Consider the following 18,073-nt stretch of genomic DNA (forward strand, 5'->3'; position numbering starts at 1 on the left):
AGGACTGACAGTGTATTTCTGCACCAAAAAGGATCCTTAGTGAACATTTCCTTTTCTGATTTTGTACAATATAAAGACTCAGTGGATAGTAAAAAGCATCAACAGCTGTAGTCCAGTGAAATAATTCTCCTAGCATCTCACCTGAACAGGTGTCTGGTATTGATTCACATGGGACCACGATTGGGAGTCTGAGAGATTATGGTGAATGTAACACAGGAAGAAATAATCTTACCACAAGTGCATAGCTATTTAAAAATAAAACTTTTTTATTTAAAATTTTCAAAGTGTGATACTTTTCCCAGCCCACCAATAATGTTTTCGTAGGCTTTTTCTGTTCAATATTCTCTTCTTCCAATATTCCTTCCCCCCTCACCTCAAGCAGGTTCTTTTAATTCTTTTCTCCTATTTGCACCATGAAATCCTGCACTTGGGCTAATTTCCTTCTTCACTGTTTCTTATCCCCTATTCTTTGATGCTACTCTCCAACTTCCTTATTCTCCACATTTCTCTTTCACTTTTGTTTTCATCCCATCTGCATTATCTACATTTTTTAAAGGAATTCTATTAGGTTCCAGAGGAGTTTATTTAATTCTACACACATGCACTGAATTCTTAACTTCACTAGTTGACACTATAAGGTAGAACTCAAGAGTTGCCTAGGTTCAGATTTTTGTTACCTTACATACTTGTTGTATGGGTTTGGACAAATCACCATCTGTATTTCAGATTAACTTCAGGTTAACTCAACTGTAAAGTAAAGACAATAGTAATACCCATTTCATCAAGTTCTGAAGATTAAATAAATTAATGCATGTAAAGAGTGTAAAACAGTTCCTGACATACAGTCAGCGTTTTATAAATGCTATCTATCATTATGCTTTATGCACTGTGTTAGTCTCTAGGAAGATGGATGGTTCAAAGATAGATCCATGTTCACAAGGAATTTATGATCTAGTGGTGTTCCAGAAAAGTAAATTATCTACCCTAGGAAGAGGCTGCCTGAAACAAGCTCTACATGGAGAAAGAATTCATAAACTATAAAGAACTGGTCTTGCATGTTCACTGCATCATTAGTCACAATAGCCAACATAGGGAAGAAACCTAAGTGTCCATCAATGGAAGAATGGATAAAGAAGATATGGAGTGCTTGCTTCGGCATCACATATACTAAAACTGGAATGATACAGAAGAGATTAGCATGGCCCCTGTGCAAGGATGAAACACAAACTTGTGAAGCATTCTATATTTTTATGACACGTTAAACAAAATGGACTTAATTGATATTTATAGGACATTCCATCCAAAAACAACAGAATACACTTTCTTCTCAAGTGCTCATGGAACATTCTCAAGAATAGATCATATCTTGGGTCACAAATCAAGCCTTGGTAAATTTAAGAAAATTGAAATTGTATCAAGTATCTTTTCCGACCACAACGCTATGAGACTAGACATTAATTACAGGAAAAAATCTGTAAAAAATACAAACACATGGACGCTAAACAATACACTACTAAATAACCAAGAGATCACTGAGGAAATCAAAGAGGAAATCAAAAAACACCTAGAAACAAATGACAATGAAAACATGACAACCCAAAACCTATGGGAACAGCAAAAGCAGTTCTAAGAGGGAAGTTTACAGCAATACAATCCTACCTCAAGAAACAAGAAACATCTCAAATAAACAACCTAACCTTACACCTAAAGCAGTCAGAGAAAGAAGAACAAAAATCCCCCGAAGTTACCAGAAGGAAAGAAATCATAAAGATCAGATCAGAAATAAATGAAAAAGAAATGAAGGAAACAATAGCAAAGATTAATAAAGCTAAAAGCTGGTTCATTGAGAAGATAAACAAAATTGATAAACCACTAGTCAGACTCATCAAGAAAAAAAGGGAGAAGACTCAAATCAAAGGTATTAGAAATGAAAAAGGAGAAGTAACAGCTGACACTGCAGAAATACAAAGAATCATGAGAGATTACTACAAGCAACTATATGCGAATAAAATGGACAATATGAAAGAAATCGTGAAATTCTTAGAAAAGCACAACCTTCCCAGACTGAAACAGGAAGAAATAGAAAATATAAAGAGACCAATCACAAGCATTGAAATTGAAACTATGATTAAAAATCTTCCAAAAACCAAAGCACAGGACCAGATGGCTTCACAGGCGAATTCTATCAAACATTTAGAGAAGAGCTAACACCTATCCTTCTCAAACTCTTCCAAAATATAGCAGAGGGAGGAACACTCCCAAACTCATTCTATGAGGCCACCATCACCCTGATTCCAAAAGCAGACAAAGATGTCACAAAAAAAGAAGACTACAGACCAATATCACTGGTGAACATAGCTGCAAAAATCCTCAACAAAATACAAGCAAACAGAATCCAACAGCACATTAAAAGGATCATACCACGTGATCAAGTGAGGTTTATCACAGGAATGCAAGGATTCTTCAATATATGCAAACCAATCAATGTGATACACCATATTAACAAACTGAAGGATAAAAACCATATGATAATCTCAATAGAAGCAGAGAAAGCTTTCGACAAAATTCAACACCGATTTATAATAAAAACCCTCCAGAAAGTAGGCACAGATGGAGCTAACCTCAACATAATAAAGGCCATATATGACAAACCCACAGCCAACATCGTTCTCAATGGTGAAAAACTAAAACCATTTCCTCTAAAATCAGGAACAAAACAAGGATGCCCACTCTCACCACTTTTATTTAACACAGTTTTGGAAATTTTAGTCACAGTAATCAGAGAAAAAAAGCAATAAAAGGAATCCAAATCAGAAAAGAAGTAAAACTGTCACTGTTTGCAGGTGACATGATACTATACATAGAGAATCCTAAAGATGCTACCAGAAAACAACTAGAGCTAATCAATGAATTTGGTAAAGTAGCAGGATACAAAATTAAAGCACAGAAATCTCTTGCATTCCAATACACTAATGATGAAAAATCTGAAAGAGAAATTAAGGAAACACTCCCATTTGCTATTGCAACAAAAAGAATAAAACACCTAGAAATAAACCTACCTAAGGAGACAAAAGACCTGTATGCAGAAAACTATAAGACACTGATGAAAGAAATTAAAGATGATACAAACAGATGGAGAGATATACCATGTTCTTGGGTTGGAAGAATCAACATTGTGAAAATGACTATACTACCCAAAGCAATCTACAGATTCAATACAATCCCTATCTAACTACCAATGACATTTTTCACAGAACTAGAACAAAAAATTTCACAATTTGTATGGAAACACAAAAGACCAGAATAGCAAAAAGCAATCTTGAGAAAGAAAAACGGAGCTGGAGGAATCAGGCTCCCTGACTTCAGACTATACTACAAAGCTACAGTAATCAAGACAGTATGGTACTGGCACAAAAACAGAAATCTAGATCAATGGAACAGGATAGAAAGCCCAGAGATAAACACACACACATATGGTCACCTTATTGTTGATAAAGGAGGCAAGAATATACAATGGCGAAAAAGACAGCCTCTTCAATAAGTGGTGCTGGGAAAACTGGACAGCTACATATAAAATAATGAAATTAGAACATTCTCTAACACCATACACAAAAATAAACTCAAGATGGATTAAAGACCTAAAGGTAAGACTGGACACTATGAATCTCTCAGAGGAAAACATAGGAAGAACACTCTATGACATAAATCACAGCAAGACCCTTTTTGACCCACCTCCTAGAGAAATGGAAATAAAAACAAAAATTAAAAAATGGGATCTAATGAGACTTAAAAGCTTTTGCACAGCAAAGGAAAACTTAAACAAGATGAAAAGACAACCTTCAAAATGGGAGAAAATATTTGCAAATGAAGCAACTGACAAAGGATTAATCTCCAAAGTTTATAAGCAGCTCATGCAGCTCAATATGAAAAAACCAAACAACCCAATCCAAAAATGGGCAGAAGACCTAAATAGACTTTTCTCCAAAGAAGATATACAGATTGCCAACAAACACATGAAAGGATGCTCAGCATCACTAAACATTAGAGAAATGCAAATCAGAACTAGAATGAGGTACCACCTCACACCGGTCAGAATGGGCATCATCAAAAAATCTACAAACAGTAAATCCTGGAAAGGGTGTGGAGAAAAGGGAACCCTCTTGCACTGTTAGTGGGAATGTAAATTGATACAGCCACTATGGAGAACAGTATGGAGGTTTCTTAAAAAACTAAAAATAGAACTACCATATGACCCAGCAATCCCATTACTGGGTATAAACCCTGAGAAAACCATAATTCAAAAAGAGACATGTACCACAATGTTCACTGCAGCACTATTTACAATAGCCAGGACATGGAAGCAACCTACGTGTCCATTGACAGATGAATGGATAAAGAAGATGTGGCACATACATACAATGGAATATTACTCAGCCATAAAAAGAAACGAAATTGAGTTATTTGTAGTGAGGTGGATGGACCTAGAGACTGTCATACAGAGTGAATTAAATCAGAAAGAGAAAAACAAATACCGTATGCTAACACATATATATGGAATCTACAAAAAAGAAGAACCTAGAGGCAGGACAGGAATAAAGACACAGACGTAGAGAATAGACTTGAGGACACGGGGAGGGGGAAGGGGAAGCTGGGACGAAGTGAGAGAGTGACATGGACATATATACACTACCAAATGTAAAACAGATAGCTAGTGGGAAGCAGCCGCATAGCACAGGGCGATCAGCTCGGTGCTTTGTGACCACCTAGAGGGGTGGGATAGGGAGGGTGGGAGGGAGCTGCAAGAGGGAGGAGATATGGGGATACATGTATACATATAGCTGATTCACTTTGTTATACAGCAGAAACTTACACACCATTGTAAAACAATTATACTCCAAGAAAGATGTTAAATAAAAAATAAATTAAAAAAAGAAGATATGGAGTATTATTCAATCACGAGAAATAACAAAATCCTGTCATTTGTGACAACGTGAATGACTCTTGAGTGCACAATACTAAGTGAAATAAGTCAGGCAGAGAAAGACAAATACTATATGACATCACTTACATATGGAATCTAGAAAAGCCGAGCTCATGGAAATAGAGAGTACAATGGTGGTTACCAGGGGTGGAAGGCAGGAAAAATGAAGAGATGCTGGTCAAAGGGAACAAACTTCCAACTAGAAGATGAATTCCTTCTGGGGATCTATGGACAGCATTATGATTAAAGATAACTATAGTGTACTACATACTTGAAAGTCACTGAAAGATTAGATCTGAAATGTTCTTACAACAACAAAAAGGTAATTATATGATGTGATGGAGATGTTAGCTAACACTACAGTGGTAATCACATTGCAGTGTATGTGTATCAAATCAACACACTGTACACCTTCAACTTACATGACCTTATATGTCAGGTATATCTCAATAAACTGGGGGGGAAAAGACTTAGATGAGACCCATTGACTCTGTGCAAATTCAGCAACCCAGAGTAGGAGGATACCTCAGGTTTATCCTTACATTTTTATGAAAGTCAAGTATTGTAAAGCAATAAGAATCATGGAATTATGATTAATGTGAAATTGGGATAGGAAGGCCCCTACACGGGAGTAACTAAGTTCTTTGAAGATAGTCTGAAAATAAACTATTTAAACAGCATCAAACTTAGACACTGAAAAAAAGGTGAGAGGAGAAAGTAGCACCATTCCATTTACATTTTTACTGTGTGGCTTGTTGAGAAAGCACTAAATATAGATTGCTTGGCTTCAAGCCTGGATCAATGATTCTTGGAGCTTTTTTTTTTTTTTCTTTTTTCCTTTGGGGAAGAGGTGGGTTTATATCTGCTATGTGATTCGCCAAAGAGCAGAAAAAGACTTTGGAAGAAATTCTATGATTCCGGTTACTATCCATTAAAGGCCAAGAAGGAACATTTAAAATTATCAGTATTATCCCTGTAGAATAAATAATTGTCTTCAACTCATGGACTACAGGATCCCCTAACAGCTTTCTTCATTTAAACGGAGGCTTTAAATTTTAATAAATGACTCTAAGCTGTGGATTTTGTCATTTTGGCTTTGGGGAATTAAGTCTTTAAGTAAAATTGATGTGGCAAAGATACCGAGATACATTTGACTTTCAAATAAAGGGACAGCTCTTAGATACTTTTTCTTGTGAACAGACAGGTGACAGTGAGGATAAGCAGACATGTCTTAAATACTGATGATAAGCACACACAGTGTTCACAGGGGCTTGCACTTTTCATAGACTGGGTGCAGCCCTGCTACAATGTCTCACTGGAAATAGAGTAACTGGATTTTTTTTAAATGGAGAATGTGTCCATATGTGAACACATTGTTCTGACTCTTAACATTTGATTTCCTTTCTCTATAGGGAGACAGCTCTAGTTTCTCTTTAGGGGGTGCATATGAAGGAGACTTTCAAAGGCACTTGTGTGCAAATGCCATGCCAGAAGAAACACTGTTACCTTGGTTGTAACCTTGCTGTGTGGGCCCTTGCCTCACACAAATTCCTGGGCACTGGGGCACTCCTGGAGCAAAATTTTAACATTTGGAAGTTGGTAGAAGCTGATACCAAGGTGTTCACAGTATCAAGAATTTTTGGAAAAAGAAATCACACCTAATATATGAGGTTGATATATTCTGGAATAAAATATGTCCTGTAGTGCGAACAAAGAAAGGAAGAAAGTTTAAGTTTTTCGAATACTAACCATGATTCAGCTGTTTTTTACACATTGGATTTAATACTCTTTGAGTAGTTTTTATTACATCCTCATTTTTATAACAGAGGGAAAGTAAGACACAAAGCGTTAAGTGATATGTCCCAAGTCACCCCGTGATTAAGTAGAAACTGGATTAGAAGCTACATTTGTAGTTTCAAACCTAGAAATAACCAGACCACCCCACACTCACTTGATGGTTACAGAAAGAATCACAATGACTGACTTCGTGTATCTGAAGATATCAGGGAAATTTTCTAACACAGCAGAGCCTACTCATGTTCAAGAATGAGAAGCCAGGAAACCACACGTAAGAAACATGAATTACAACAGCAGTCATTTCTTTTAGGATAAAGAAGAAAACAAAAATTATGGAAGTCTCCAGTTATGTGTAAATATCAGTACTTAATTTCCAAAAGAAATACACTATGTGGTTTAAAAAATATGTTTTCTCTTAGTAGTTTCAAAGCAACATTGCCTATCAAGACTTGAACATGATGATGAAGGTGGTAATTACCGTGGAACAAAAAGCACATAGCAAAATTTAATGGCAGATTTAGACGTTAACTGATATTAAGGCCTCAAACCTCAAAAACAATTTCGTGTAGTTTATGGGTCAGACTGACCTGTACAGGATCAATTTTGACAGGAGTCAGAGATCAGAAATAGACTTATAAAGGGACAGAACATAGCTTAGGCACTGTCATGATAGAAAGAAACATGTAATTTTGAACCAGAGATTTGTAGACTGCTATGCACTTTTCATAAAATATGGTGAAAAATCCAGTTTGGAAATTGCAATTTAGGAATACCATCTTCACTGACAAATAACTCAAATTTGAAGGCACAAATTATAAAGTTTGGTTTGTTTCAAATTCATGTCAGCCAAGACATAAGCAAACAGTCATTAATATGAGGATGTCAAGAAGGAAATGATCCCAGAAATATTGTGTTATCCTTTTCCCTTCAGTGCTGAATCAAGTCATATTTACTGACTGTGTAAAATATGTTAAGGCAGAACCTGGTGCAAAGTCTAAGTAGAAATAATAATAAACAAAATGTGTCTTAGTGGGCTTGTAGTAAATGTTTTAATGCCATTTCTAAGCTTCAGTCTTCAGGATTGAGATTGGGAAGAGGCATCTCAGTTTCTAACCTCCTTTTCAGTTTGTAAAGGTATGAGGCAGATGGTTTGGGGCATACCATGAGTGACTTTGGATGATTCCGTGTGATAACTACATTTGGACCTCAGAGATTGCAGGAACATTAATGAACGGCCATTATGGTGCCTAAACCCAATTTCAGAGGGAGACACATTTGAACATTTTATCTCTCAGCACGGAAACACAATTACTATCTAATTAGTGATAAATTAGGTATTTTTATTAGACAATGTTTGTAAAGCACCCTACTATAATGTACATTACTGGGTATGAAGAGCTCAAAATTATACAGTCAACATTCAGCTATGGGTGAACATGAAACTCCTTTATGTATTTATTTTGGAATTGTTCTTGGTTTTCTTCAACATGGTCCCAGTCTCAATCAGTAGTGATTTGATAAATGTTCTGCAGCCCTACAGTTTTCTCAGTAACTTCCAGATTAAAACTTAGTGTCCTTTGGGTGAATACAGTCATATGCAAACATTTCCATGATCTCTTTCCCTTTGAACACTCTTCCCAAACTCCCTTTCCTCCTACTCTCAAACCTGATTTAAATCTGTGTCAGAAAGGACCAAAGAATATTTGCACAAAAGGAGCCTGTGAACAAATTGGTGACAGGCTGTGAGTCTGGTTTGGTTCTCTTCTCCGTTGGTCAGTCCTCACGTCGTCTGTCCAGTGAACACATCCAGCTTCTGACTCCATGCGTGGCCTGTTTGATGGTCTGGGGGCATCCAGCTAAGTGACCATCTACGGTCTCCTGACCTCATGTATCTCCCTGAAAAATGGCCACCTCTAATGCACAGTCTATCCCCCTGCCTTCACAGGTGTTCTGCCTCACTGAGTGGGACGTGGGAGTCCCTTCCTTGGTCATCTCCAGGCCCATTAAAAATTACAGAATTCCCATCCTATTCATTTTGACTTCGCAGGAACCTGAGGGAAGAGTGATTTTTGACCTTTCCTTTAATTAATTAATTAATTTGTTAATAGATATTTATTGGAGCATAATTGCTTCACAGTACCGTGTTAGTTTCTGTTGCACAACAAAGCCAATCAGCCATATGCATACACATGTCCCCATATCCCCTCCCTCTTGAGCCTCCCTCCCATCCTCCCTACCCTACCCCTCTAGGTCATCGCAAAGCACGGAGCAGATCTCCCTGTGCTATGCGGCTGCTTCCCACCAGCCAACTATTTTACATTCGGTAGTGTATATACGTCGATGCTACTCTCACTTCGTCCCAGCTTCACCCTCCCAGCCCATGTCCTCAAGTCCATTTTCTATATCTACCTCTTTATTCCTACTCTGCAACCAGGTTTGTCAGTACCATTTTTTTTTTTTTTTTAGATTTCATATATATGCGTTAGCATATGGTATTTGTTTTCTGTTTCTGACTTACTTTACTCTGTATGACAGACTCTAGGTCCATCCACCTCACTACAAAAAACTCAGTTTCGTTTCTTTTTATGGCTGAGCAATATTCCATTGTATATATGTGCCACATCTTCTTTATCCATTCATCTGTCAATGGACATTTAGGTTGCTTCCATATCCTGGCTATCCTAAATAGTGCTGCAATGAACATTGGGGTGCATGTATCTTTCTGAATTATGGTTTTCTTAGGGTATATGCCCGGTAGTGGGATTGCTGGGTCATATGGTAATTCTATTTTTAGTTTTTTAAGGAATCTCCATACTGTTCTCCATAATGGTTGTATCACCTAATTTATTTTACAACTCTCTAATCTCTCTACAGCCCTTTGATGGTGTTGGAGAGTGGAGTAATAAGAGATGAGGTACATCCTAGCCAGGGAACTGGGTGCTAATCCCCCTTGTGAGTTGAAATCCTGAAATGTGGGAGGGAGACACATCCACAGGTGGGAACAGGGAAGACGAATGACCTTGCTTCTCCTCCCCACACACTGTTCTCAAAAGTTCCTCTCCTCCCTCCAGCCTCTGACTGAATCTCACCTTGCTATACTCGTCCCTAGTATCTTCCTGAAGGCAAACTCCAGTGAATCCACTTGGCCTCATGCTCACCTGGGGAAGAAGAGAGTCTGGTCCGAGGGTATTAATGTTCTTTAATTCAGGAGCTGAAGAGTTAACCACTATGGGTCTCAGCTTGGAGATCCCACTACGTAATCCGGCAAACTCATCTTAGGGTTGAAAGGGTCAAACTCTAAAGGAAGAGAAGGAAGGGAAGTTCTTGATGATATGACCTTCCTGTGTTCAAACTACTATGTTAGCCCTTAGACCTAAGCCACTCACAATCCATAGTCAGAAATATGAGCTGGGGAGTGCAAACTAAAAGATGTGGACTTGACTTGTGTTCCCAAATGTGGGACAGAGCACAAGCTTTTCATCACTTTGCTGCTTCCCCAATTCACTGAAATGACATCAAATATATTCTTAAGATAAGTCCCAAGGTCCAAGCAGAAATTTTGAGACCATGGATGCAGACGGAATGAGACTGGAAGAGAAACTAGAGTAGAGCCAACTGCCTTCAAGGTGAGAGGTGAGCGTTGTTGTTTTCAAAGAAGCGCTGGAGAACTTTCAGAGTCACTAAAGGAATTAAATGAAGAGGGGCTAGTCAGGTGCCCTCCTCCTGTTTAGATGCACATAGACTAATTGAGTTAAAGCTTGAGAGGTCTCCAAAGAAAGTGCCTGATCTGTCTGGGGAGGGCTCCAAATCTCGGTTTGGGAGCTGAAGAAAGAATCAGAGTGGAGGATAGGGGGAATCTAGACTCCCACAAATGATACAGAAGAAGGGCTCACACAAGGGAAGGCAGCACTGTCCAAGAGGGATGTTAAGCTGGGAATTGCTTGGTCTGCCTGCTTGTTCCCTGCCCATGTGCCCTCAGAGGAAGCCTGCCTCCTACAGACCTCTGCCTGGTAATGCAGACCCTGCAAGGAGTCGTTGCAGCCAAGGGGAGACTATCCATGAGATTCTCCCATGTCAGATGTATAGATACAAACAAAACACAAACAAACCATATCTTTCATCCACTAATATGGACTGACAACTGAGCACCTCAAGGCTTCTGAAGAAAACCAATGGCAAAAAGAAAAATACCAGGAAGTAGATAGAGAATGGCAGACTCTAGAGGAAATAGAAACAATTAGGAGAAGAAAATAATTTCACATTTTTCTAATTGTTACCCTCAGGGAGATTTGATAGCATATTGTATACATGGACAAAGAATAGGCTGCTCTGTAGAAAGAATGAGTCAAAAAGTGAGAAAACATCCTTGGAAATTGAAATTATAATTGCCATAAATTAAAAAAAAAAATCAAAAGAACTACTCAATGATAGAGTGAAGATACTGAACGTTGAATTAGTGAGCTGGAAGATAAAGAGCTAACATTAGTTGTTCATTTGCTATGAACTCATTTTCCCCACATAACATTCCTACAAGGTAGGTACCATTGTTATTACCCTCATTTTATAGTTGGAGAATCACAGACAACACAGAGATTAAGTAATTAGCCAAAGGTCATACAGCAAGTAAGTGGCAAGGACAAAATTCCAACTGTGGCAGTCTGTAGTGTAGAAAAAGATAAATATATGGAAATTAAAGGAAGAAAAGTTAAGAGATGTGGGGAGATCTAGAAAATCCATCATCCTTCTTATAGGAATGTTAGAAAGGATGAGGAAATAATCTAAGAAATAATAGAAGAAATTTTCATGGTGTTGAAGAAAGATTAGAATCTTAAGCTACATGAAAACAACTTTTGGAAAAAAAGAAACAAAATACCCACTTGGACACAAACTCTATGTAAAATACAAAGATGATTAGAAATGCTAAACATTATGGAGAGTTTAAGCTATCATCTACGAAAAAACGCAAACCAGAGTCCCATGCAATGCTGCATGGTGGGGGTCAGTGGTGACTCCAAAGTTTATAGGGAGGATGACTTAATCCCAGAAGCTTATTTCTAGGCAAGCTCTCAATCAAATGAAAATGCAAAAGGAAGAGATCTTTGGATGGAAGCCAGATCACGTAAGTCCTCTGCCCCAACTCTCCAGTTTCTATTTCACGCCAAGTAATTCAGTCCTGACAAAGGCCCACAAGGCTCTCTATATTTTGCATCTTGTTGTCTCCATCTCTGAAATTGCTGTCACTCCTCTCTGGTCATACTGGCAACCTTGCTCCTCCTAGATGTGCTCCAACTCCAGGCCTTTGCAGTCCCTCTTCTGACGAATCTCTTCCCCAAATATCCACCCGGCTTGCTCCTTCACACCCATGAGGTTTAGACTCAACTGTCACCTCAGGAACTCCTTCCTTAGGAACTCTATGTAGAATTCCCTTCCCCTCACCTCCCCATTATCAATATCCTTCTCCCTGTTTTATCTTTCTTCATAGTGTTTATGACATAGCATGTGTAGCATATTCTGTAATTTGCTGATTGTATTTATTGTTTGCCTCCGTCCACTGGAATATAACTTCCAGATGTGTGTCTATTTAGTGCACCGTTGTATCTCAGGCATCCAGAACAGTACCAGACACACAGGCGATCTTCAACATATTTTTGGTGAATGAATGTTGAACACTCTGCAAGAATACGATTAGAGAAATTCAGAGGTAGGAAATAAAAGTTTCCAAAACAGGCAGATGAGTATTGACTTAAATTGTACTTATATGAGACAAGACTTTAAAAATCTACTTTATTATTTAATCCTATTATATTACCTTCATTCTCTACTGAATGTAAAAAAATACAAAATGGTAGTTAATTTTTAATTTCCTAGCCTAGTGATGTTCGTCTATGCTCTGAAAATGTGTTCATTTCTATGTAGACCATAATAGCTCAATCAGAAACCTAGAATAATGAAGACTACCATGACTAACTATTAGGTGACACTTGGAAATCAAAATGGCAGAACCAAGCTGGTTTCAAACATACATATATATTTTTGCTAAAACATTGCCGTGGTAAAAATATGTTAGTGACTTCGAATATAAAAACTCATGCCGTGTAACAAGTTCTTTAAACCTTAAAACATTCTTTGCCACCACATAGACTTGGTTTTAACTAATAGCTTGAGTATTTTTTCTTATAATAAAATGAAAGAATAATGAGTTTTCCTGGAAAAATGGTTCCAAGACTACATCTCCCCTTATTTTTAGCTTACTTGCAGACTTCTGTAAACTCAGAGACATCATACTCTACATTTTCTAGAAAAGTAGAAAAATGAACCTAAAGATTGCAAACCAAATTTAAACAGATGCTAAACCGCATACACATAGAGAAGCAAATTCATATTGAAACAGGTTTTTCTATTTTGTAGTAAAAATACAGACTTCTCTTTTCTTTCTGTATCCAAGGGAGGTAAAGAAATTATTTAATTCAAACAATTATTCCTCTACCAAGTCACAAAAGTAGCATCATCAAGCTCACATTTGCTTAGCAGTCATCTTTACCTGCATGTTAAAGGTCTAGCAAAACTTCAAGAAAAACTCTGATCTTCCATGTAACGTTTATTACTTCTTCTTGAAAGCAAAAGGACATTAGAAAAAAGTATTATACCTCCCCATCCCCAGCCTCCTGTCTCCTCTTCCTAATTCTTACAAAGTGCACAGGTTTTACCTGTTTTATCTAGTCCCTCACATCAATCTGGCGGCACAGGTATCAGTGTCCACCTTTTAAAGGTATAGAAGTTAAGGCTCAGGTGGAAGGATCATCTTGCCCCAGTCAGGCAGGATTTGAATCCAGGTCTTCTAACTTCAGAACACATAGTACTCCCATTCTGTAACAGCGGTCCATGGTCCCAGTCGATGACACGCAACGTTTCTCAAACTTGAGTGAGCATCAGAATCACCTGGAGGTCTGGCTAAAGCACAGACTGCTGGGCCCCATGGCTAGAGTTTCCTATGGAGAAGGTCTAGCATGGGGCCCAAGAGTATACAGCTCTAACATGTTCCCAGGTGATGCTGATCCCGCTGGTCCGGGGACCACACTTTGAGAAGCACTGCAGTATACAAATACATACCCTCCAACCTTTTGGATTCAGAACTCCTGTTCCCTTCCCACAAACCTCGTCCGTGAGTCGTTTCCTCCATCTCACTTAATGGCAACTCCATTCCTCCGCAGCTCAGACCAATGTCTCTGAAGTCTTTCTTGAATCCCCTACAGCCTGCATACTGTGAATCCAATCTTTCAAACATCTTACGGCCTCTACTGAGACCATCCTGAAAGAGACGCCAGCATCTCTCACCCAGATCACTGAAACAGACTCACATTTGACCTTCCTGCTTATATGCTCCCTCACCTACAGCCTGGGGTAAACACAAGATACATTTAAAATGTAACTTTATATCATTCTTCTGCTCAAACCCTGACATGACTCGTGTCTTTAGAGCCAAATCCCAAGTCCTTGTAATGGCCCGGAAGGCCCTGCATCATGTGGCTTTCAGAGCTCCCCAAAGTCACCTCCCCTCACAGCACTCCAAACGCCCCAGACTCCTTGCTGTTCCTTGGGCAAGCCTGGAACTCTTCTATTTCATGCCTTTTACCTACCCAGCTGCCGCCTCTGGCTGGCATGCTCTGTCTCCAGAGGGTCACGGGAATACATTTTCTCACTTCCTTTGTCTTTGCTCCAATCTCCCATCTCCAGGAGGGCTACGCTGGCCACACCCCTCCACCAATCCCCACCCACATCCTTTTGCTCTACATTTTATTTTTCCCATAGCACGTATTACCTTCTATTACATGATTTGCTTATGTATTATGTTTCTTGTTTATAGCCTGTCTACCCATGTTAGAATAGATGCTCTGAGAGGACAGAAATCTTCGTGTGTTTTGCTCACTTCTGTGTTCTAAATCCCTACTACGGTCTCACACACAGCAGGCACAAATAAATTTTGTTGAATGAATGAGTGAATAATTACTCCTATTCACTTTACATTTCATCAGACTGATAAATTCCATGCTAACAATCTGCTCTAGAATCAGCCACTCATCAATAATTCTCTCTGAAATAACTTTTTAGCTCAGTGAGACACAGAAATTAAAATTATCAATAATTTCTGACTTCTATATAAGTCAGTAGTTTTCTATGACAGTGATTAACTGGCAAAAAGGCATTTATAAGGTGGCATGTGAACTCAAAATACTGTTAATAACAAATGCCAGCTTTGAGAAATCTGTGATCTAGAGTATCGGGATATGTCCATTACAACGGCAGCTCTAATTCTTTTTGAGTAGAATAAAATATGAACAAATTAGAGTTTAACTCATATTATATTCTTTTAGGGCATATTTATCATATACTCTTCATTTCAAGGGAAAAACAATATTTAGAATATTGTCACCAAAAATACAGTTTTCTTATAGATAGACCAAACATAAATTTGGTTATTAATTACTAATTAACCACTTTCAAAACTTTATATGGTAATATATTCCCATTTAAAATAAGTATATGTACATACTAAGGCATATTTTTTTGATGAAACAGTGGCCTATTTATGGGTTTCTGGTACCAATCAGATATTGAGAACATCTGGGACTGTGGTTTGACTCCCTAAAAAACTATTCCAACCTCCAGTCTGGTGTGACATCTTCTGCTGCAGAGGCTGGGAATCTGAAATGGAACATGTCCCAGAGGCCCTGCAGCCAGGGCTGAATGTCACTTAGTTTTCATCAACCACATGCACTCACATGAGGGCTGAAGTTAGAACTGAGCTGAACAAGAAGAGCAGCAGGTGCCAGGCATGCATCCTGCGGTGCAGACTTTCTTTCCTGTAGGCAGCTTCTTGATGATAGTAGGAGTGTCACTGATCCAGGTGGCTGGCTAAGCTCTGTGCTGAGGCTTTGAGGGTCTCTTCTGGAAACTGAGCCCAGTGGATTCAGTAAGCCATTTAATACCACATGCTAACCTTGGAAAAGCGAATTGTTTCCTGGTAGTTTGACCAGAACAGAATCCCAGGTCTGGTACCCAGTCATCAATGCATGAGTTAGAACAAGCTTCTGGTCTCCAAAAGGGTGAACGATACCAGAATTACACCATATCTGGACGGATCTCAAGGCTCACGTAGTTTAGCCGTTTCATTTTATGGGTAATGAAACTGGGAGCCAACTGTTTTCCCAATTTGATTGATGATAGAGCCACAGCTAGACGTCAGGTGCCCCTGACTACCTGTTCAAAGTAATTCTTGCTATAATCACGTAGACTTGGGCCTAAGTGTTCATTACACTGTTACTTCTGTGACTTTGTAAAATGCATGTATTGGTAAAAGAGTCAGAAAACAGGAAAGGAATATCTGGATGCTGCAATCAGACAATGCTGTTATCTTTACGTTTCAAGAAAGTCATTCTAGAAATGGATGATACAGCTTTGAACTGAGGACATCAGCAATTCCTAAAACAGGCAGTAGTGAAGGGAAAGGATACTCTTTGGAGGCCATTGCATAATAAGCTCCCAAACTTAATTTTAACCTAATTCAATAAAACACATCATACTCAGACACAAGAAGACAAGACGATAGTTACAGGGCACTGAAAATTTGTCTTGGGTTTGAAAACTTCTTCCTTAAGCCTCAAGATAATATAAAATTTAAAAACAAACTGTCCTTGACTCATCACCCTTATTTCTGAACTTTTTGAGATAATTACATTTTAAATTAATGTTTACTCCTGAAATATTACCTATTGCCTGCGAGAGTCTGGCTTACTGTAATATGGCTGTGATATTACTTATTAAGGGGTGATGGATTTAGATGACACAAGTATATCTTTTTCTCTTCCTGCCTTTCAAAAACAGAAAAAAAATTAATTTATGCCTGGTGGCCTGAGAATCACCAAAACCTCAGGAATGTGTATTCTGGTGGAATAACATATTTTGTACTTTATCGGGGGATTATACATTTCAACAGTAGTAGAGAATATAAATATAACAGAGTTCTATGCAGCCCTACCAACAGTTGTAGAAATATATTTATTGACATGGAACTATATTAATGAAACAGTAAATGAAAAAGCAGGGCATAAAACTGTATATAAAGCATAAACCCATTTTTGCAACTATATTCTCGTTATATCCAGAGCCAGATCTATATTAACATCCTGGCTAAATTAAAAAAGGTTTAAGAATGTGTACCAACAGAGATGATGGGATTACAGGTACTTTTTTTGTCTATACTTTTTTCCAGTTTCTTTCAGACACTATATATTGGCTTTTGTAATAAAATAATGGTAGAGGAAGTATCCCGAAGGCTTTGACTTATGAAGTCAGCACAGCGCAACTGGAGGAAAGGGGCATCCAGCAAGCAGACCACTGGCCAAGGTCCAGGACAGCAGTTCTGTGCCCCTTGCAGCACTAATGAAGCCCGCGCATCAGCCAGACACATTAGCACGCCTGGCATGCCCGCTGTCATAATGTGCTCTCAGAATTCTGTCCCAGGCCATGAGCCACCTGCCTGAGGATGGTCCATTTTTTATTGAAAGTTGTCTTCTGAAAACCATATATATATATATTTGTTTGTTTGTTTGTTTGTTTGTTTGCTCTGGCAATGAAGTTTGTTTGTTTATTTTATTGGAGTATAGTTGATTTACAATGTTGTGTTAGTTTCTGCTGTTTAGCAAAGTGAATCAGTTATGCATATACATATATCCCCTCTTTTTTAGATTTTTTCCCATATAGGTCATTACAGAGTATTGAGTGAGATTCCCTGTGCTATACAGTAGGTCCTTATTAGTTATCTATTTTATATATAGTAGTATGTATATGTCAATCTCAATCTCCCAATTTATCCCTCCCCACCCTGTTACCCCCTGGTAACCATAAGTTTCTTTTCTACATTTTTGACTCTATTTCTGTTTTGTAAATAAGTTCATTTGTATCATTTTTTTAGATTCCACATATAAGTGATATACCGTATTTGCCTGTCCCTGTCTGACTTACTTCACTCAGTGTGACAATCTCTAGGTCCACCCATGTCGTTGCAAATGGCATTATACCTTTATCTCACTCTAGCTGTGTTACCCTTAAAGAAGACACAGCTGTTGTTGGATACTACAACTTTCAGAATCTCCACCTTCTTCATACCACCCGGCACAAAAAATTGCCTTCAGTTTTCATTGTAATCAGTGAAAATAAGCATCCACAACCCCCGATTTTTCCTGTTCCCTCCTACAGCTTACATGGGTCTCATCAAAGAAAACACTTAGCCCTGGC

At 38.4% G+C, this 18,073-nt stretch overlaps 1 protein-coding gene and 1 non-coding gene across 4 annotated transcripts in view; one reads left to right on the top strand and one right to left on the bottom strand.

Moving 5' to 3' along the window:
• ADGRB3 (adhesion G protein-coupled receptor B3) overlaps nucleotides 1-18,073 on the bottom strand; it is a 794,502-nt gene that overhangs the window by 259,628 nt on the left and 516,801 nt on the right. The gene's annotated exons all lie outside the window — the stretch shown is intronic.
• Nucleotides 1,144-1,250, top strand: LOC114239091 (U6 spliceosomal RNA). Its single transcript, XR_003624280.1, has one exon. It is a non-coding gene; the product is annotated as a U6 spliceosomal RNA (small nuclear RNA).

Source organism: Balaenoptera acutorostrata, chromosome 14 (assembly GCF_949987535.1).
Source record: "Balaenoptera acutorostrata chromosome 14, mBalAcu1.1, whole genome shotgun sequence".
Lineage (NCBI taxonomy): Eukaryota > Metazoa > Chordata > Mammalia > Artiodactyla > Balaenopteridae > Balaenoptera > Balaenoptera acutorostrata.